The sequence below is a fragment of the Triticum aestivum genome, chromosome 7A (genome assembly GCF_018294505.1).
Source record: "Triticum aestivum cultivar Chinese Spring chromosome 7A, IWGSC CS RefSeq v2.1, whole genome shotgun sequence".
Lineage (NCBI taxonomy): Eukaryota > Viridiplantae > Streptophyta > Magnoliopsida > Poales > Poaceae > Triticum > Triticum aestivum.
Window position 1 is genome coordinate 718,849,387 of NC_057812.1, and position 22,621 is coordinate 718,872,007.

Sequence of the window (22,621 nt, forward strand, 5' to 3'; positions counted from 1 at the left end):
TAATATAAAAGAGAATAATAAAGCCCATTAAACATCCAAAACAGATAATATAATAGCATGGAACAATCAAAAATTATAGATACGTTGGAGACGTATCACACTCGCGTCCATATTGATGCGCTCTTGTAGTGGTAGGGGAAGAATGTCCAATGGGAACAGCGGGTTGAAACCGTAGACGACCTTGAAGGGGGACTTGCAGGTAGTAGAGTGTCTTGCGCGGTTGTAGGCATAGGACATACAGATGAAACTCGTATTCTTCTTCTTTACTCTGTAGCTCTTTTTTAGTTTCTTTTCTCATTCTATTAATTTAGAAATGTTTACAGCCCTTAAAGCATAAACCTCTCTCTTGTGAGGGATCAAGCAAAAAAATCAGATAAATTAAGACGGATCGGACGGCATGGCAGTATTCCTAGTGCAGAGTATGGAGAAAAAACAATAGCTTCATATATAATGGTTGATAACTAACGTGCATGTACAAGTCAAAGTAGGTCAAAACATCAGTCAAGAAAGTTATACAACAAAGCCAGATAGGCAGTGATGTTGCAGTGTTTCAGCTAGGAACGATCTGCGCCTTCCATGAAACATCGATGAAAGAAACCGAAGCTAGTAAGAAAAGAAATTCAATGACATAAATGTAGGTACATAGAAGTGGAAAATACAAGTAGTAGCAATTTTTCAAACACACAAAAATAATGGGGACAAAATCTTGCAACAAATCGATGCTAGTAGTTAGAAGAACTTTCTGATTACAGAACTCACAATTCAATGAGGCAAGATCTTCCTATGGGCATTCCTCTGAACTTGCAATTATACTGACAATTTTAAGTGGTTCTTCACAATTGCATACCAAAGTACCTAACCTTACTGCAGAACAGTATACCTAGTGCTGAGTATAAGCGGCAATCAACAGCTTCAGATATACTCCCTCCGTTCCTAAATACTCCTATAAGTCTTTGGAGAGATTCCACTATGGACCACATACGGAGCAAAATAAGTGAATCTATGGACGCAGATTTTTGGGACATGCGGCTACGCGATGCCGTAATCCAGTGCGTCCGTGAGTGCGTCGCGATTGCTAGTTATTATAGTCCCACTCGCAATACCTGGCGTGTTATTATCCAGGGTTTCCGAATACGTCGCTCTATACGCCCGGGGGTTGGCCTGTCGCATTAATTTTTTTATGGATACACCATTAATGCTAGCAGCCCACTTCACGGTTCTGGCGATGACATAAATGCTCTTGAGGAGCTGGGGTACACATAATAGATCCGCGCGTGCTGGATTGGCTTGTACTGTAGATCTTCTACGAGCAGTCTCTCGTGGAGAAACACGGGCGGAAGTGGAGATGAGTTCTGAAAACAGGTTAGCTGCTTAAAACCCATGCGTGGCCGGATTTTTATTGCTTTGTTTGTCGAACACACTTGTAATCATCTATCGTTAGTCTCAATCCCCCAGCGTTCCAACATTTGCCGGGGAGAGCTCTGGATCTGGCTCCTCTAGTGGGACGTCGGAGTTGCACATTAACTGGCTTGCTGGGTGCCATTATGGGTTGCAGGGCAGCTGGGTGTATTCATTCGTCAATGGGAGCAAATCCATCACACGGGGATAGCTTCAGAGCTTGTGCATGAAGATCATGGCCATGGGCCAGTACTACCATGAGCAGCTCATGACGCCCAGAATGAAAATGTTCTTCAGATTCAGTTCAACCGGTGATGCATGCCGACAGACCGATGCATGCGAAATGAGGTGTCCCCACCATGCGTTGAAGTACTCTATATACTTGTTCTCCCACTTCCAACAACTGCATCCACCGTACTGCAAAAACACAAAATACAGAGGCATAGCAAGGCGTGTGGAGAGATGGGTGGAAAGGATCTTGAAAAACTTACTCCAAGCCGTTCGCACTTGTAGAAATGCCTCCATGGTTTTTTTCTTCCGTTCCTGAGACGAACTAGATCATGTAGCCCGCATTGCACTCCGGGCAACAGATGAGAGGAAGCGGTGGCATCTGGTTGGTGGTGTGGTGTGACGTCTGAGGTGCGGAGCTAAGCTGGGGATTGGAGGAACACATGCTTGTGAGGCTGTGGGCAATGGGGAAGCAGAACTGAGAAGAAGGGTTGAGTGAGATGGGCATTGACAAGCTAGCCGTTGGGACTGGGATGCTAGCGGCCCATGCCTCAGTTTAATGCCTGACTGCTTTGCAGACCAGCGTGTGTCAGATGCAAATACACAGCTATACCAAATGCTATATGGGAAGGCAGAGATCATTATACGGTCTACGGGTATTCGAGTTGCACAAATCACGCGGCAGCATGCGGCGTGGATAAAGACCGCGCGTGGCCGCATGTCCACTCGTGATTATTCGGTGAATCTATACTCTAAAATGCATCTAGATACATCCGTGTGTGGTCTATAGTGGAATCTCTACAAAGACTTAATTATATTTAGAAACGAAGGGAGTATATATATATATATATATATATATGATGACCAGTAAATAACAGTGCATGTATGTACGAGTCAAAATAGTTGTACAGAGACTGATAGATAGGCATATACCCCAATCGAGTTATTAAGTAACCTCTTATGGGCGTGGCACCCAAAGGAAATACTGACAGAGTTTTGACCCCATAAACAATGACTGTGCCAAGGCAGAATGCCGCCGTGCCAGTTGAGAAAGAAATAGCACAATGATATAACAGCCCGTAGGTAAACAGAAGCACAAAATTACAAGTACTAATTATTCAAACAGGATCTCTATCTGGGATGATAGACAACAGTGTTCATACTGATCTCGCGATTCAAGTGCTCAACATGGCAACATCATTGTAAAACAACACAGGGCAACAACTATCACTGATTCTGGCGCTGGCAGGTCTTGCAAGACAATAGTTCTACTCCAAGTGATCTTTCTTCCCCATCCGTCTGTATGTGCTGGAAGAATTCTGTAAAGAAGCTTTTACACGATCAACGCAATAACAAAGCCAAACATACAGTGATAGGTCATGTATTTGTTTCCTCAAAATAAATCTGATCTCTCAGTATCACCAACCTTCGCAGACAGGACCTCCTCCAAGTCTTTGGGAACAGTAGTTCAACCTTTGCAGACATACTTCCATGTCTTGGGCTTCAGCAGCATAGGCATAGGCCTTGGCTTATCTGCACAGAGTATTAATGTAAAAACTTGCACTTAGGGGAAAATCATTAAAGAAATGGCGAATTTGGATAAAGGAAAATTTAACTTGCTCTAGTCTTCTGTCGTGCTACTAGACACTAGTGATGCTATTATCATTCTAAATAGCACATTTAACAGCCGCTAGCAGGTAGTAATAGAGAAGGTAATTGCTGCGTGCTTACTTCCATAAAGATGGGCATCTACGTATTTGTCATGGATGCTGCCAAGGCGTTGCTGCAGGCTTGCAGGGAGCGTCTTCAGACCAGGGCAGCGTCTAATGGAAAGATATTGGAGAGATGAGTATGCTTGCGGCACATCCGGTAGGGATTCCGGGGTCTTGCAATCCCAAAGCTGGAGGAACTTCAAGGATTGGAGCTCAGGAGAGCAGGATTCCAGAGATGTCAACCCATCACAGTCAGCAATGTCTAGTCTCTTGAGGGACGGGGGAAAATAGAGAACCCCTGTTAAGCCATCACAGTGGTGTAATAATATTTCTTCTATCCTGGATGACCCTTGATGAATCCATGATATTGACTGTCCCTGCTGCAGCTTCATGCCGGATATGGACTCAAGCTTACTGCAATTATTAATGGTCATTGTCCTGAGAGATGCAGGGACGTTGAAGAGCTCAACCAAGTTTTCACAGCTCCATATCATCAGAGATTCTAGACGTGGCAGGAGCTGACTGGTTTCTGATGATGTTGATGGCTCAGCAGAAGCTTGTGCAAATCCAGTCAAATTATTGCATTGCCAAATATGAAGCTTCCTCAAGGATACCAATCCTTCGAACAATTTTTCTGGCCAGTGGATGAGCGTATGTCACCTCGCAATTGACAAATCTTGAAGGTGTACAAAGCATGCACACAGCTCTGTTACACTTATACCTGACTTAAAGTCTTTTAACACCAAAACTTCTAGAGGAAAGTCTTGAGCATTCCCATTCTCCTTGATGTTCACCACTTCCCTCAAACTATTCTCAGCCCCCGTTGAGGTTGTACTCTGTTCAATGCTAGTCAGTTCCAGATTGGTCAATGAAGTCATATGTCTCGCCACCCACAAGAACAAATCTACCTAGCGTCCTTCCAACTTCAATACACTAAGCTTTGGTGATTTAGCTGTAGTTGCCAACCCTGGACAATTCTTAATACGATAGCTTAGGGAAGGTCGGATGTCCTGGCAATGCTTTCAACTTTACACAGTTGCTAATATGCAGCTTCTCAAGTAGAGGAAACATCATCACCTCTCCTTGCATCCCATCATTATCTATTTCCCACCATCTCTCCAAACAAACAAGACTGTTTAGCATAAGCTCCTTCAAATTTGGAAATGCAAACGATGTATCACACTCACCGCTGAACAACCATACTAGTTTTGTACAGCTGAAAAGATGGATCTCAACAATGTTTTGCAACATAGTCATCCATGTTGGGAAGGTGGTGGCTCCATATGACTCTATCCCTATGGCATGTAGTCCATCATGATGTTTGAGATTCTCGAGCACTTTTGCATCCTCTTCATTATCCCGGCAGCTAGTATTATATTTATAATAATTCCATCCGAAGGTCCATGTTAATCTCAGTTCTCTTAGCTCCTTGTTCACAAGGTTTGCTGCTTTTGCATCCACTTCTGTCACGTTTGCCAGATTACGTAGCTTTAGTTGACCACCAAGGTTTAAATTTCCAAGCTCTCCAACCTTACTACAATTAGGGTCACTACCTGCTACAAAGCATGTAAGTCTCTGAAGGGATGTGAGTTTCCTGAGGTCTGTGGGCATGCACTTAAGCTCTGGACAACCATGAGTGTAAAGGTGACAAAGGGAAGTCATATACTTCATTTGTCTTGGAAGTCTACAAAGAGATTCACAGCCAGAGAGAGCGTTTGAAGGTTGTATAGAATGCTCACATCTTCAGGAAGTGCCTTGATACATCTACTTCTTGAGAGATCTAGGTACCTCAGGTGATGCAGATGTTTTGGTTTCAGCGGAAACGATCTTCTCTGTGAACAGAGCTGTAACGCTTGCAAAGAGCTGTATTTTGATGAATGTTGCAACGAACTTTTCATATACCTATAACATAGAAGAGTTTGGATAGCTGGAGAGCTTTTCTCTAGAGAACTATTCAATTTTCTTTCTGGTTCCTTGCATGACAAAAATAAATGACGAGCAGTGTTTGGAAGCCACTCACTCTGACTTGTTTCCTCTGTTGCGACAACAGATTCAATTTTGCCTTGTTCCTCAGTTGCCAAGACACATTCCTTTCCCATTACAGACAGTGCAACATCGTGCATAAGATCGTGAATTTTACATGTAGTTCTGGAATAACACGACCAGGTGTCTTCAACTTCCTTGACCGTGGCTTGGACTTGTTCCACATCCTGAAAGAATGACCTTGAGGCCAGCTCATTGAAAATCTGTTTGCCAATGGTTTCAAGACGAACTTGCTTTTCCTGGATGAAGCCATGTGCAATCCATAGTTGGATCAACTTGTCCACATCAATCTTGTGATATTTGGGAAATATTGCACAAAAAGCAAAACATTGCTTCATACGCGGCGACAAGTCGTTGTAACTGAGCTTGAGTATTGGTAAGATTCCATTCTCCTCGGTGCAAATGCTGCTTCTGCTTAATACAGTCTCCCATTCCTCCTTACTGGTCTTGGTAGACAGCATGCAGCCCAGTGCTGTTGCAGCTAAAGGAGAGCCAGAACATCTCCCCACAATCTTATCAACCATATTCACCAACTCAGCAGACCTTTCCTCTTCCTTCTTGAATTGGCTGAATGCTGTTGTCTTGATAATTTCCTTTATGTATTGATCTTTCAAAGCTGTGAGATTATATGCTTCAACAGTACGCATCATTTCTGCAACTCCACCATCACGAGTTATTTTCAAAACCACACTACCCATGCCACCATGTTGAAGTCGGGCCTTAAGCTGTTTCCATTTATAAACCTCTTTATTCCAGACATCATCAAGTACAAGGAGGTACCTTTGCCCGCTGACCAAATCCTGAAGTTTATCCAGTGGTGTTTTCTTCTTCTTGGAAGCGGTTTCTTTTGTGCCATCATCCTTCTTCTCAGGAGCTGCTTCAACTATTCTTGTAGTCAGAGAATCCACATCAAAGTTGTTAGAGACACACACCCATAGCAGCAAATCAAAGTGCTTCTGAATTCCGGGTACATTATAGATAACTTGTGCAAATGTGGTCTTGCCTAGACCCCCCATTCCAACGATGGGAATTGTTAGAGTTTATGTAATCTCAACCTCCTTCCCTTCTAGTATCCTTTTCAAACTCTTGTACTCTATCTTGTAACCCAAGGCATTGTGCCGCACACATCAATATAAGCCTGCGGCTCCCCATCGATGGGAGTAGGAACGCTTCATCATCTTACATGGTCATCAGAGCCCCTCTTCCATACATCTAGCCACAAACCAGAAAACAAAACCCTAGATCATATCCGCGATCGCCGTCATGACTTCCTCAGCCGGCGTCGCCCTGAACCTCGGTTCGCCTCCGTCAGAGAAACTTGCGAGAGGGAACTTCATCCTCTGGAAGACGCAGGTTCTCCCAGCCCTGTGAGGTGCGCAGGTCACCGGGCTGCTCGACAACTCCGAAGCCGCTCCGCCCAAGATGGTGGAGGTCACAAAGACGGACAAAACTACGGCCCAAGAGCCGAACCCTCTGTATGGACCTTGGATCGCCAAAGATCAACATGTTCTGTCATATCTGCTCAACTCCATGTCTCCTGAGATCCTTGCACAGGTCGTCGGGAGGGACTCCACCTTCGAGCTTTGGACAACAATCAACAATCTCTTCGCCTCACAATCGCAGTCTCGGATTACCAATCTGAGGATTGCGATCACCGACACCAAGAAAGGCACCATGTCAAGTTCAGCATACATGGAGAAGATGAAGAGTCTCGGGGATGAACTAGCTGCTGCTGGTCGTCCCGTCTCTGATCCGGAGATGGTGGACTACATACTTGCAGGTCTGGATCGCGACTACGACTCCGTGGTGGCGGCAATCGGCGCTGTCAAGAACAGCATCACCGCCGATGATCTTTTTGCCCAGATCTCTGCCTTTGATCAAAGGATGGAGATGTTGGGCGACTCTTCCTCAGGCGGGTTTCATACATCCGCCAATGCAGTCTACAGAGGCCGTGGCTCATCTCGCGGCAGACCCTATCGCGGGCGAGGAGGAAGGGGGCGCGGCCGCAGTGGTGACCGCGGTGACCGCGGTGACCGCCAGCCCTCTCCCTCTAATGGCAGCGGCGGCTTCAGAGGACGTCTTCGGCAGCAGCAACAGCAGCAGGTGCGTGAGCAGCATGACTTCCCAGAGTGTCAGATATGCCTCAAGCACCATCCAGGAGGTGCACATGTATGCTGGTTTCGCTATGAAGAGAATGATCAAGAAGAAAAGGAGGCGCATGCAGTCTCCTATGGTGTGGACACAAATTGGTATGCTGACAGTGCAGCAACTAATCACATCACGGGTGAACTCGACAAGTTGACGATGCGGGAGAAGTACAATGGAGGTGATCAAATCCGCACGGCAAGCGGTTCTGGTATGAATATTACGCATATTGGTAGTTCAATCGTTAAAAACCCCATGAAAAACTTGCACTTAAAAGATGTCTTGCATGTTCCAGAAACTTCCAAAAATATTGTTTCCGTCCATCGTTTCACTCTTGATAACAATGTTCTCATAGAATTCTATCCTTATTTTTTCTTGGTCAAGGACTTGGCAACAAGGAGAATCATTCTTAGAGGCCGGTGCGTCGGAGGTCTCTACCCACTCATATCGTCATCATCTTCGCGGTCATATAAACAAGCAAATATTGTCACCAAGCCTTCATCTTCAAGGTGGCACAGTCATTTGGGTCACCCATCTTCAGTCATAGTTAAATATATTCTTAGCAAAAATAAACTCTCTTATGAGCCTAGTGTTGAGTCAGTTTGTGATCCGTGTCAACAAGAAAAAAGTCATCAATTGCCTTACCCTATTTCTGTTAGTGCATCTACCTCTCCTTTACAACTCATATTTTCAGACGTATGGGGACCGGCCCCTACGTCAGTTGGAAGATTTTCCTACTATGTAAGCTTCATTGATGATTATAGTAAATTTACTTGGATTTACTTATTGAAAAAAAGATCTGATGTATTCCAAGTCTTTATCAATTTTCAAAATCTTGTTGAACGCAAACTAAACTCCAAAATTATTGCTATGCAAACTGACTGGGGTGGTGAGTATGAAAAATTGAATTCTTTCTTCCAAAAACTTGGAATCTCTCACCATGTTTCTTGTCCTCATGCTCATCAACAGAATAGCTCTGCTGAGAGGAAACATCGTCACATAGTGGATATGGGATTAGCACTGCTAGAAAATGCATCCATGCCACTTAAGTTTTGGGATGAAGCCTTCTTAACGGCCACATACCTTATCAACTTGCTTCCAAGCAAAGTTATCAAACTTGAAACACCCATTACACGTCTCCTTGGTGTTACACCCGACTACATGTCTCTTCGTGTTTTTGGATGTGCATGTTGGCCCAATCTCAGACCCTACAACACACGTAAACTCGCTTTCCGCTCTAAAAGATGTGTCTTTTTAGGCTATAGCCCTATGCATAAAGGGGTCAAATGTCTTGATGTTCCCACTGGTAGGGTCTACATATCTAGAGATGTCGTGTTTGATGAGTCTGTGTTTCCCTTCACATCACTTCATCCCAATGCCGGTCCGCTCCTCCGAAAAGAAATTCTTCTCCTTCCTACACATCTTCGGTCATTTGATCATGGGGGCAATGATTGTACTAACCAATGTGATGATATTCCTGCTAGCACTGCCTCTTCTCTTATGCATGTGCAGGTTCCTGCTGAAAACGGCGCTCAAAATGATCAAAACCTTGAAAATTTAGCTGAAAATGAGCCTATATTTCATGCTGAAGAAGGAGACGAACCTGGCACGGATGACGAGGACGATCCGGCGGCGCCTGATACGCCTGCACGCGTGCAGTCCTTGGATCACGCGACAGAATCCCCCTTGGATCGCGCTCCCACCAGCAGCAGCTTCGGCGCACGGGCTGGCCACTCCCGCGTCAGCACGTCAGCATCCGGTGGGGACAGCAGCGGGTCCGGATTCCCCTCGCCCCGCGTGCGCATGCAGCCGCAGGTTGGCAGCGGATCCGCTGTGCCGCGCCGCGCGGTTACTCCCCGTGTGCCTGCGGAAGCTACGACCGCACCGATGGCCACAGGATCTCCTGTGCATGCTGCGACGGATTCTTCTGCGTCAGCGCCAGATTCTCCTGGATCTGCTGTAACAAGTGCGCCTGCAGTCCGATCTGTGGCTTCTCCAAGAGTTATGACCAGATTGCAAAAAGGTATACGAAATCCTAAAGTAAGAACAGATGGGACTATACGATATGGTATGTTGTGTATTTCAGGAGAGCCAACAACTGTGAGCAGTGCACATCCTAAGTGGAAGAAGGCAATGGATGAGGAATACTCTGCGCTTATGAGAAACAAGACCTGGCATCTTGTACCAAGTCAGAAAGGCACGAATATAATTGATTGCAAATGGGTATACAGGATTAAAAAGAAGGCAGATGGCTCCATTGACAGGTATAAGGCACGTTTGGTTGCAAAGGGCTTCAAGCAACGTTATGGCATTGATTATGAGGACACCTTTAGTCCTGTTGTGAAAGCTGCAACCATCAGACTTGTGCTAGCCATTGCTGTGTCCAGAGGATTGAGCCTAAGACAGCTAGATGTACAGAACGCGTTTTTGCATGGTGTTCTGGAAGAGGAAGTGTTCATGAGACAGCCACCTGGGTATGAAAGTAAGAAGTTTTCACATTTTGTTTGCAAGCTTGATAAAGCACTCTATGGCTTGAAACAAGCACCCAGAGCATGGTACTCCAGATTGAGCTTACAATTAAAATCTCTTGGTTTCATTGCTTCAAAGGCTGATACATCCTTGTTTATTTATAACAAGGCAGGAGTAGTTATTTTCTTGCTTATATATGTTGATGACATCATAGTTGCAAGTTCTTCACAGAATGCCACTAATGCTCTTCTGCATGATCTGAGTTCAGAGTTTGCTTTGAAGGACCTAGGTGACTTGCACTTCTTCCTAGGTATTGAAGTCAAGAAAACTCAAGATGGCATTATGTTAAAGCAAGAGAAATATATCACTGAACTTCTGTCTCGTATGGGTATGAAAAATTGTAAGCCAGTACCTACACCTTTATCTTCTTCAGAAAAACTCTCAGCATATGATGGAGAGCCACTTCAAGAGGAAGAAAGTACAATGTATAGGAGTGTCGTGGGAGCATTGCAATATTTAACTCTCACACGTCCAGATATCTCATTTGCTGTCAACAAAGTTTGCCAATATCTGCATGCACCTACTTCTGCACATTGGTCAGCTGTCAAGAGAATTGTCAGATATGTGAAGCATACTATGGGAATAGGACTTCATTTCAAACGTTCTAATTCTACTCTTGTGAGTGCATTCTCTGATGCTGACTGGGCAGGTTGTAGTGATGACAGAAGATCAACTGGAGGCTTTGCAATATTCTTTGGGTCAAATCTCATTTCTTGGAGCGCTAGAAAACAAGCTACTGTATCACGTTCAAGCACAGAGGATGAATATAAATCCTTGGCTAATGCAAGTGCCGAGGTCATTTGGGTTGAGTCACTCCTTGAGGAATTGGGAATCAAGAATAATCGGATTTCATGTTTATGGTGTGATAATTTGGGTGCAACATATTTGTCTGCAAATCCGGTATTTCATGCAAGAACAAAGCATATAGAAATTGATTTTCACTTTGTTCGAGAAAGGGTTGCAGCAAAGAAACTTGAGATACGGTTTATTCCTTCCAAGGATCAAGTGGCGGATGGTTTCACCAAGGCACTACCAACACGATCATTTGATGAGTTTAAGAGCAATCTTAATTTAGGATAGTTGAGATTAAGGGAGGGTGTTAGAGTTTATGTAATCTCAACCTCCTTCCCTTCTAGTATCCTTTTCAAACTCTTGTACTCTATCTTGTAACCCAAGGCATTGTGCCGCACACATCAATATAAGCCTGCGGCTCCCCATCGATGGGAGTAGGAACGCTTCATCATCTTACAGGAATAACTGTGAGATCTGCATTGTTAGATTGCATAACTAGTCTACTAACACTTTCAGTCTTATCATTGGCTCTGGATACATTGATGATTTCATTGATTTCCCCTGGGTCAGTGATAGCATGGTCTGTCCGCCGCAACTGACTGGATACCGGTGGTTGTTGTTGATACTTAAAGCCAAAGGCATTCATTTCAGTCACAAGGACCTCGATGGCCTGCACAATCTTGCAGAGCTTTCTTCCCATCCTGTTACAGAATACAAAACGGTTGTGAGTGGGAAAGAGTTTTACCACATCGAAGCCAAGCTCCTTGTAGTGCCCCTTCCTTTTTGCTTCACGACGAAGTGCCTCGTACTTGAACTCGTCGAAGACTTCATTCACCTCGTAAGCCACCTTCTTGACGGCCTGGAGCCAGGCCGCTGCCCCTTCTCTTTGGGCTGCCGCCTGCTCGGCATCGGTGATGATGTCCAGGATGGCAGGCAGTTTGCGCATCAGGATCTCATGTTGCTCCTCCATGCCCTTCAACACCCTGTACTTGTCAAGGAGGTAGTTGGACGCCTTCCCCATCACGATTTTGAGCAGTGGTCCGACCACCATGGTGGCCACCACCGCCGCCATCGGAACACCAAGAACACAGAGAAGGTCAAGTGCAGTGCGAGTGGATAAGAAAATGGTCTGTGCAAGATGCGCTTGCTTTTTTTTAGAAAAGGACGATGACCCCCGGCCTCTGCATCTGGACAATGCATACGGCCACTTTATTAATTATTCTCACAAGACCTTACAAAGTAATACAACAGTAAGACTAAAGCCGCCGTCTAAGCACCTCTATCTAACTGATGAAGGGGCGCAGATAGCCTGGGCCTAATACCAAACAGACATCGCAGCCAAACCTAACATCTAAGACCTGAGAACCCATCCAGGACGCCTGCCGGGCATGGGTCTCACCGGTCCGGCGTGCACTCAGATGTCGCCGCCGCCAACTACCACCGCTCCATCTTCAGAACTGTACTGATGCATCAACCTTGCTCGGTCTAGCTATCGTCGACGCCACCACGGCGCCAAACGGCACCTCCTCCCTGCGCGCACACAGCTGAGCACGTCGCGGTCGCCACTGATACACCTCAGCGCCATGCTGCCAGGTATCACCAGACGACACAGCTTGAAGTCCTTGGTAGATCTGTTGTGCGTAGCACCTGCCGACCAGGCATGACAAAGCGTAGCACCTGTCGGTCAGGCATGACTTGACATCACCACCGAATCTCCGTGCAAGACGAAGCCGCTCCACCTCCTGCCTCTGACATCCAGCGCTGCTCCGCAAACGATGCTCCCAAGAGAGAAACGACACCGCTGTGCCGCCATCATCCGATCTGGAACACCAAATCCTAGGGTTTCCCCTGGAGCAGCACGAGTGGGTCGACAAAAGTTACACGACGATGCCTTCATCAAGGTAACGGCGAGAATGCCGCCATCGCCTGCCGTCGGCTCGGTTTTCACCGGCAACCATGTCTCCCCTACTTGCAGCCGGGACAAGATGATGGATCTCGAGATCCGATCACCAAGCCTCTGGCCGGCCATCTCGGGAAGAAGATGACCACCACGTCCACCAGTGTCACCACGCCGGGCACGCGTCGCCACCGGCACCCCCATGCTGCCTAGAGGCCGACAAGCCCCGACGAAACCCCTGCCTCGCCAGCCACCATGGCCCAGACCCCGGCACCACCAGATCCAGATCGGATCGGGGTCCAGGGCCCCAAGCTGCAACCGCCGCGGAGGCAGCACCACTGGACAGTGCCTAGCCCTCCAGCCTGCCGCCGAGTCATCGCCGGAGCTCCGCCGCGCCACGCCGCCAAGCCGCCGCCGGGATACCTCGCGCCGCCGCGAGAGAAGCCACAGCCGCCGCGTGTTGGAGAGGCCTGGAGCCGCAGCTCAACCGCCGCCAGGCAGGAGCGCCGCCACCCAGCACGCCCTCCGCTGCGCCGCTGGGCCCCGCCCAGCCCAGCGCCATCTCGCGCCGCGCTGTCCCGCGCCGGACGCCCATCGCGAGGAGAGGGGCAAGATCCCCGCCGCCACCAACGCCGGCCGGTCTTTGCCCGGCGGCGCTGTGCGGTGGCGGCGGGGGAGAGAGGGCGACGAGGGAGTACGAGGGGCGGCGGCTAGGGTTTCCCCACAAGATGCGCTTGCTTGGTTGCGAGGAAGATGGAAGCAAATGCTAGCTACTATTGACTTACAGGAAGACGTATTACATGTGGATGTGCTTGGTTTCCTCACTAGCACAATATACAAATGACAGTTGTAGTGTTCTAGATACTCGTACTTAATAAAACATCACTGCTTTCGAGTAGCATCTTTTCAGGAAAATTGTTTTCTTGGCGCCCAATGGCAGCTCCTTCAACAACGGTCATCGGTCAGGGCTACATCTATTTGCAAGTGTGAGCGCGTTGCTGCGCTATCTAGACAAATGTTAGTAGCCATGCTGCATCACACAGATTAGTGTGCAGGAACGTGATGCTGTGATGCTTCCCAATAATACGCAATACTATTATGAAAGGGACCATGTCAGTAATATATTTATGCTAACGAGGCCAGCTGGCTGCCTACAGGATAATTACTTTTTACTGTTTGTTGCCAATGCTAATGCCAGAGGCGAAGAAACCGAGTCTTTTTACAATTGGCGTCCACTATGCCATTGGCACGCAGAGAACACAGTGAAGCACATAAAGGTGAACAAGCAGCCTAACAGTCATGTGCTTGCTTCCTTGCTTGTAATGAAAATGGAGGCAAATAATGCTAGCAAGTATCTACTTGAATTTCGAAGCGGAGACGTACATGTTGGAATGCGTTTGTCTTGAGGATGCTGGAGAAGCAAAGAGGAGCGAGGGCGGCGCTATGGCCCCCTCCTCCTCCGGTTCGGCTTGGCTTGAGGATCCCGCCGGCGCTCACTGTGGGGATTTACGAGGCAGTGCTATCTGAATTCCCAGGCACCCTAGGAAGCCCAGCACCGCTGAACAACTGAAAGCCCAGCGCTATCTGTTGTTTTTTACGGGCAGCAGTAATAAATTAAAGTTTGGGCCTGTTCACAGACTCAACACTCTGTTTGCTTGACTAAATTCACACTTTTGAAAGCTACTCCCTCCGTTCCAAATAGTACAAAATTGAGTCATCTATTTTGGAACGGAGGGAGTATACATTAACTTTCTTTTACGAGCATGCACACGAATTCATGAAGAAGTAACTAAAGGAATACATAGGACCAATAAACAGTGCCCGAAACACCAGATACGAATACGTAAATCCAGACAGGTGCTGCAATTGCATGGTTTTGGTTTCAGAAGCATGAGATATGGGGGAAAACATGGATATATATACAACCGTGTCTTAATATTATATCTAGATAAATGTTGCCGTCTGTCATCACTGTGATGCGGTAGAAAATGCAGTGGAGGTAAAATACTCAACAGAAAGTCACCTAAAAATGCAGTAGCCCGCTGCTAGAATATTCTTGGGTTCAGTGTTCTTACCTGAATCTGAGCCGCCGGCAGCTCCTGCCGCTCCCCCGTCCCACCCGTGGTTGCTCCACCACTCGCAGTCTCCGGCGTGCCCACTCTCCGGACGGTTGCTGGAGAAGCGGAGAGGAACGGGGACGGTGGCGCCGGACGACGACGGCGGCTGGGCGCCGTCATCTTCCTCCCCCGATGTGAGCTGGCCTTGAAGAGGCTACCTCCCTCCCTCCCCTGTTCTCTGCCTCATCTCCTCCTCTTGTCTCAAAAAAAAAAACTTACGTCCCCCTCAAAAAAGGAGTTAGATGACCTTAATTGCGTCGATATCATATTTTTCATGTTGATCTAATAAAAAACATAAAGCCACACATAGATGAAAAGGTTGAAAACCAATGTAAGTATAAAAGTGGCACCGGAGAGGCAACCCCAGAATATATCCAACTGGGGTCCAATTTCGAACCTTTCTTCAAGAGAAGTCAATTTCTCAACAAAAAAGAAAAAACCTAGAATGACTTAACACCAACTACTTGACCCGCTAGTCAAATTAATATGATCGAATTTGTCTGGTGTTGAAAGCATTTTCATGTAAGAAAACCTTATTCCAATCCTTTAATGGCTCTGATGGTCATGATAACACATGTCCCCACAAGTTAGACACACATTGCTTTGGTCTGGTAGGCACAAAGAAGGGTGAAATCAGTTCAGAACAGTATTGTTGGCCATAAAAATAAAAAATAAAAAATGGTTCAGCTGGTTCAATGCTATGTTCTAGGATTGTACTGAAACTCTACACAATTGGGTTGACCAACCCGGTGCATCGAGAAGAGGGAGAAATGAGGGTGCAGCAGCAGGGTGGAGGAACAAAAAGAGACCAGGTTCAGCCTTGCCCAGTTCACGCCTAAAGAGATTCAGGTGGAAATTGTGACGACTCAAGAAGTTGCCACAGAGCGTTTCATCACTACAAGGCTCGACCCCTTGTGCAATCCAATTTATAGTACTAAAAATATGAAGTGGGTCGCAACGGCAAGGCATACCAAAGTTCCAAACATCACTAGCGAACAATATTTCTAGTGCAGAGTTATGAGGGCAAACCGACAGCTTCAGATACCATATATGATGGTCAGTGTTATAGTACATGGTAAACAGAATATTGACTGTAAATCTTGGTACTCTATATTGTACAAGTCCATAAATAAAACAGGGAAACTGCAACAGATTTTTTTACAAAACTTTTTCTCGGAAAGAAATACGATGATACATACAGCCCTAGGTAAACAGAGGTGGAAAATATAAATACAACTCCAGGTAAACAGAGATTATCCAAACAAGATCTCTTTCTGGGAACGGAATGATAGCCAAATAGTATTATAGGGGCGCTTTCAGGATCCTTCCGAGGCTTGCAACACCATGTGTTGGAACAGTTCTGCAAAAAGGTATCAGATTTTAAGTTTATTTTTGCTAAAAAAATAACAGTTAAAGAGTTCCAGCAGTGATAGGCATACTTCTAGATCACAACCTGCATGACAACTTCCATACTGGTATTGGTATTCTTGTGATTCTGCTCATAGCTCTCTAATCTCTGCGGATGGCATATTTCCATGTCTTCGGTTTCAGCAGTATAGGCTTATCTGCACAGATTAATCATGTAAAAACTTACACTTAAAGGGGCATCAATAAATTAAGAAATGACGAATTTAGGTTGAAGAAACAACCAGTTTTATGTTGTCCTACTAGTGATGATATTACCATTATCTAGATAGTGCATTAAGTACTCACTAGTAAGTAATAGAGGAAGTAATTGTATAATGCGCGCTTACTTCCATAATGATGAGCATCTACATATTCCCTGTCAATTTTGCCCAGCAGTTTTTGCAGGCTTGCAGGGAGCGTCTTCAGATCAGGGCAGTAGCTAATGCCAAGATATTCGAGAAGTAAGTATGATACTGGCTCATCCGGTAGGGATGACAGCGTAAGGCATTCAGAAAGACTGAGGTGCTTCAGCGATGGGAGCTCTCCCGAGCGGGATTCCAGAGATGTCAACCCACCGCAGCGACGAATTACTAGCTCCTTGAGGGACGGATGGAGATGGAGGACCCCTGTTAAGCCATAACACATAATTAGTGTTAGTTCTTCTAAATGCTCTGGCACTGCTCCGGGCGATGATGATGACACCTCAGGCATACTGGATGACTGTTGATGAATGGACAATGCTGACTGTCCTTGCTGCAGCCTCCTGCCGAATGGGGACTCAACCATTTCACAATGTTCAATTTTCATTCTCCTGAGAGATGGAGGTACGTTGAAGACCTCAACCAACCTGTGGCATGCCTTTATCACCAGAGACTCTAGACTTGGCAGGAGTTGACTCGTTTCTGATGATGTTGATGGCTCGGCAGAATCTGGTGCATATCCAATCAGATTATTGCAGAAGCTAATCTGAAGCTTCCTCAAGGATACTAATCCTTGGAACTCTCTTTCTGGCCAGTGGATGAGTGCATCACAGAAATTAATTGACAAATCTTGAAGGTGTACAAAACATGCACATAGCTCTGTTATACTTGATTTTAAGCTCTTTAACACCAAAACTGTCAGGGGTATATCATCATCATTCAATTTTTCCTTGACATCCAACACTTCCCTCAATCCATACTGAGCCTCCGGGGTGGCTCTGTACGCAGTGCTCTCCAGTTCCAGATTGGTCAATGAAGTCATATGTCTAGATAACCACCGGAACAACTTTACCTCACTTCCGTACACGTTTAATACACTGAGCTTTGGTGATTCAGCTGTGATTCTCAAATCTGGACAATATCTGATACAGGCGTTCTGGAGCTCAGGGAAGGACGGGCGTCCTGGCAATGCTGTCAACTTTGTACAGCCAATAATAAGTAACTTCTCAAGCCGAGGAAAGATTATTATGTTTTCACTATGCATCTCATCATTATCTATTTCCCCCCATCTCTCCAAACAGTCAAGATTTTCCAGCCTGAGCTCCTTCAAATTTTGCAACATAGTCATCCATGTTGGAAAGGTTGTTCCTCCATAGGACAATATGCTTATAGCATGCAGCCCATCATGAGGTTTGAGTTTGGCCAGGACTCTTGCATCATCCGCACAACTAGTTTCCTTATAATGATATTGTCCACGGGTCCATCCTAGAGTCAATTCTCTTAGGTCCTGCTTATTCACGAGGTTTGCCGCTTCTGCATCTTCTTCTGTCACTTTTGCTAGATAATATAGCTCTAATAGACCGCCAAGGTTTAAAGGACAGAGCTCTCCCACATTACTGCAATTGGAGCCACTACCTGCTACAAAACATGTAAGTGTGCATAGGGATGTGAGGTTTCTGATGTCTCTAGGCATGCTCTTCAACTGTACACAACCATGAGTGTAAAGGTGACGGAGGGCAGTCATATACTTCATTTGTCTTGGAAGTTCAAGAAGAGCACTGCAGCCAGAGAGGTTCAGTGTTTGAAGGTTGTAGAGAATGCTCATATCTTCAGGAAGCTCTTTGATAAAACTTCTTGAGAGATCTAGGTATCTCAGATGATGTAGATGCTTTGGTTTCAGCGGAAATGATCTTATATATACATTGAGCTGTAATGCTTGCAAAGAACTGTATTTTGATGAATGCTGCAACAAACATTGCAAAAGACCATCACACAGAAGAGTTTGGATAGCTGGAGAGCTTTTCTGGAGAGAAACGTTCAATTTTCTTCCTGGTTCCTTGCATGACAAAAATAGATGACGAGCAGTGTTTGGAAGCCACTCACCCTGACTAGGTTCCTCAGTTACATGGGCACATTCCTTTTCCATTATAGATAGTGCAACATCATGCATAAGGTCATGGATTTTACAAGTAGTTCTGGAATAATATGCCTTGGTGAATCTAATTTCTATGGATGTGGCTTGGACTTGTTTCACATCTTGAAAGAATGACCTTGATGCCAGCTCACTGAAAATTTGTTTGCCAATGGTTTCAAGACAAACTTGCTTTTCCTGTATGAAACCATGTGCAATCCATAGTTGGATCAGCTTGTCCACATCAATCTCGTAATCTTTGGGAAATACAGCACAAAAAGCAAAGCATTGCTTCATATGCGACGGCAAGTCATTGTAACTGAGCTTGAGTATTGATAAGATTCCTGTCTCCTCGGTGCAAATGCTGCTTCTGATTGATATAGCCTCCCATTCTTCCTTACTGGTCTTGGTGCACAGTACAGAGCCTAGTTCTGTTGCAGCTAAAGGAGAACCAACACATCTCTTCACAATCTCATCAACCATATCTACCAACTCGGTGGGCCTTTTCTCTGCCTTCTTGAAACGACTGAATGTTGTTGTCTCGATGATTTTCTTTATGAATTTATCATCCAAAGCTTTGAGATTGTAAGCTTCAATAGTGTGCATTATTCCAGCCACTCGTTCGTCACGAGTAGTTGTCAAGACCACACTACCCATGCCACCATATTCAAGACGGGCCTTGAGCTGTGTCCAAATCTGAACCTGTCGTGCCCAGACATCATTCAATACAAGGAGGTACCGTTGCCCACTCACCACATTCTGAAGGATATCCAGTGGTGTTTTCTTTTTCATGGAAGCATCTGCTTCTTTCCTATCACTCTTCTTCTTAGGAGCTGCTTCAACTATACTTTTTGCCAGAGAATCCACATCAAAGCAGTCAGAGACACACACCCATAGCAGCAAATCGAAATACTTCTGAATTTTTGGGTCATTGTACACAAGTTGTGCTAACGTGGTCTTGCCCTGACCGCCCATTCCAACGATGGGAACAACCGTGAGATCTGCATTGTTAGCTTGCCCAACTAGTATATCAACAATTTTCTTCTGATCGTTGGCTCTAGATTCGATGATGATTTTCTTGATTTCCTCTGGGTCAGTGCTAGCATGATCCGTCCGCCGCAACTGACTGGATACCGGCGGCTGTTGCTGATACTTAAAGCCAAAGGCGTTCATTTCGGTCACAAGGACCTCAATGTCCTGCACAATCTTGCGGAGCTTTCTTCCCATCCTGTTACGGAACACAAAACGGTTGTGGGTGGGAAAGAGTTTTACCACATCAAAGCCAAGCTCCTTGTAGTGCCCCTCCTTTTTGGCCTTGCGACGAAGCGCCTCGTACTTGAACTCGTCGAAGACTTCATTGGCCTGGTAAGCCACCTTCTTGATGGCCTGGAGCCAGGCAGCCGTCCCTTCTCTATGGGAAGCCACTTGCTCGGCGTCGGCGATGATGTCCAGGATTGCACGCAGTTGTGCATCAGGATCTCATGTTGCTCCTCCGTGCCTTTCATCACCTTGTACTGAGCGAGGAGGCTGTTGGACACCTTGTCCTTCACGATGGACAACAGTGGCCCGACCACCATGGTGGCCACGAGCTCCACCCTTGGAACGCGAAGGTGAGGGCTCGCAAGAACACAGAGGAGCGCAGGTTGAGGAAGACAATAGTGGTGGGAGCAAATAATGTGCTTGCTAGCCTGCTTGTGGAGAAATGGAAGAAAAAACAACGTGGAGGCGGACGAGGATGGTTGTGGCCACACATATGCTTAGAGCATCTCCAGCCGTTCGGCCCCCAGAACGCCCAAAAGCATCGTCTAGGGCCGAACCGGCGCTTACTTTTGGCGTGGGGGCGATTGCGTTCCCAGTCGTCGCCCCCACGTCGCCCCAGGGCGCCCCAACTCGGGGGAAACTCGGCGATTTTTCATTCAAATTTGTACAAAAAACAGAAAACAAACAAACTACGCCTAGCCCTACTACGCCGCGGTTGCCGCCTGCCTTCTACATGCCGAGGATCCTGTAGAACTGAGTGTAGTCGCCGCCGTCCTTGTCGTCGTCATTGTCACCGCCCTGCGTCCCACCGGAGCCGCCGGTGTCCCTGCTGCCCCCCCTGACCAGAGTCGCCGACGCGCAGGGGGGTTGGACGGCCCAGGCACGTCCTTCTCGTCACTGTCGAGGACAACGACAACACCCTCCTCACGTCCGCGACACCGGGCCTTGATCTCCTCATGGGCCCGGCGCTGGCGCGCCACCTGCTTGCGGACGTAATCCGTCTTCGCCCACTTGAGGGCGGTCTCGTCGGCGGCGGCCATCTCCGCGTGCTCCTTCTTGACGAGGAGCAACCCCGGCTCGGTCTTCGGCCGGACTAGGCGGAGGGAACGCGGGGAGGGGCGGTCGCCCTCGTTGATGACGAGGGCGCCGCTGCGGGTGCGGCACCCAAGCGGCGTCTCCTGCGGCTCCGGCTTGACGGGGCGGAGCGCCGGCTACCTGGAGGAGAGCGAACCGGAGCCCGACAACGAGGAGGTTGCCGCCTCCATTCGCTGCGGCGTCTAGGAGCTACCACGAGGGCGAGAGAAGGACGAGCGCGCCGGGTACTCGAGGCGCAGCGTGTTGCCGGTCTCGATGCGTGTTGCGGGGGGATGGTGCCGTTGGCGGAGGCGATCTGGTCTTCGCGGCGACGGTCGAAGTGCATCGTCCACAGCGTGTGGCTGTCGGCGGCATACCTCGGCTCGTTCCACTGCTCCTCCGACCGCGACGAACGGATGCGGGCGGTTTCGGCCCGCCGTTCAGCCCCAATGGACACAGGGGGTACCGGGGCGCGTCGGCGCTCAACTTCCACGAGCCCGACACCCGCATGTTTGGGGGTGCCGGATAGTCGGCCAAGTAGAGTAGGCGCGCCTCGTCCTCATGGAGATGGCGGCTGCCGAAGCTGTTCGCCGCCGTGGCGTCGCCGGGGTACCGCTCAGCCATTGCTCGTCGGCGGGGGAAGAGGGGGAAGAGTGGATTCTGTGGTGAGACGAGACGAGAGAGAAGGCGAGTTGTGGCGACTGTGGCGTTCATCGGCGGGGAGGTCGGCTTTTATAGCCGAAGCGGGACGGTGAGAGTCTGCATGCCGGGTGATGCGCGGCTGGAGTAGGCGGGACGCGCGTCGCGGCGCCTTCACTGCACCACCTGTGAGGCAACAATGGAGACTGACCGGCGTGGCAGCGCGGCAGCCTTGGCGTTGATTCCTGCGGGAACCGAGGCAATGAGGACGACGAAGCGGCGTGTCGCTGACTCGGCGTACCCATTCCCATTCGCGCCAAAATCAGTTTTCCATTATAGAAATCATGAGAATTGTCAGGACGGGGCGAGAAATCATGACTGGTGTTGAGTGCTCTAATCCTTGGTGTTAGGTGTTCACATAGCCTTGATTCTGCTTGGGTGTGTTCGTGAGTGAGTTCGGTTTCAGTCCGTGTCCAACAGCTGCGTGTACTATATCTTGGGATCCTGTTCCTCCGGCGACGGCGTGCTACCTCCTGTCGTGGCTTCGAGACGCCACCGCGAAGCGCTCTTTTTCTTTTAGGGCCGCCCTGGCTGGTCTGGTGGGCCGAAGATGAAGGCCCAGTTTAGGAATAAACTAACTGCAGCGCCGCTCTGTTCCTATGTTTAGTACCACACTGCTCGGCTAAGAAGGAACCACGCGATTTAAATAGCCCGGTGCTGAGCACTCAATCGCCTAGGACGCGAAGCTCATTCGTTAGCTCTGCCGAGGCAAAGAGCTTTCGCTACGTACTTCTGGTCGGGCCTGTCCGGTCGGCTTGTTACCCTTGGTCACCCTCGCTGTGTGTTGGGGGTTAGAAGTATGGTGTGATGTCAGTCTTTTTTTCTAATATTTTGCTATTTTAAATTTTCCCTTTCCTAATGTGTTGGTCTTTTTTTTAATATTTTGCTATTTATATATTCGAGGGGTTACAAGTACGGTTCAATGTAAGTATTTTTTCCTAATATTTTACTATTTTAATTTTTTTTCTCTTTTGTTCTAATGTGTCGGC

At 47.4% G+C, this 22,621-nt stretch overlaps 2 pseudogenes; both read right to left on the minus strand.

Moving 5' to 3' along the window:
• Nucleotides 1-3,094: 3,094 nt before the first annotated feature.
• LOC123147034 (disease resistance protein RGA2-like) lies at nucleotides 3,095-11,919 on the minus strand (annotated as a pseudogene).
• Nucleotides 11,920-16,370: 4,451 nt separating this feature from the next.
• On the minus strand, nucleotides 16,371-20,278 carry LOC123147033 (putative disease resistance protein RGA1; annotated as a pseudogene).
• Between the last annotated feature and the right edge of the window lie 2,343 nt (nucleotides 20,279-22,621).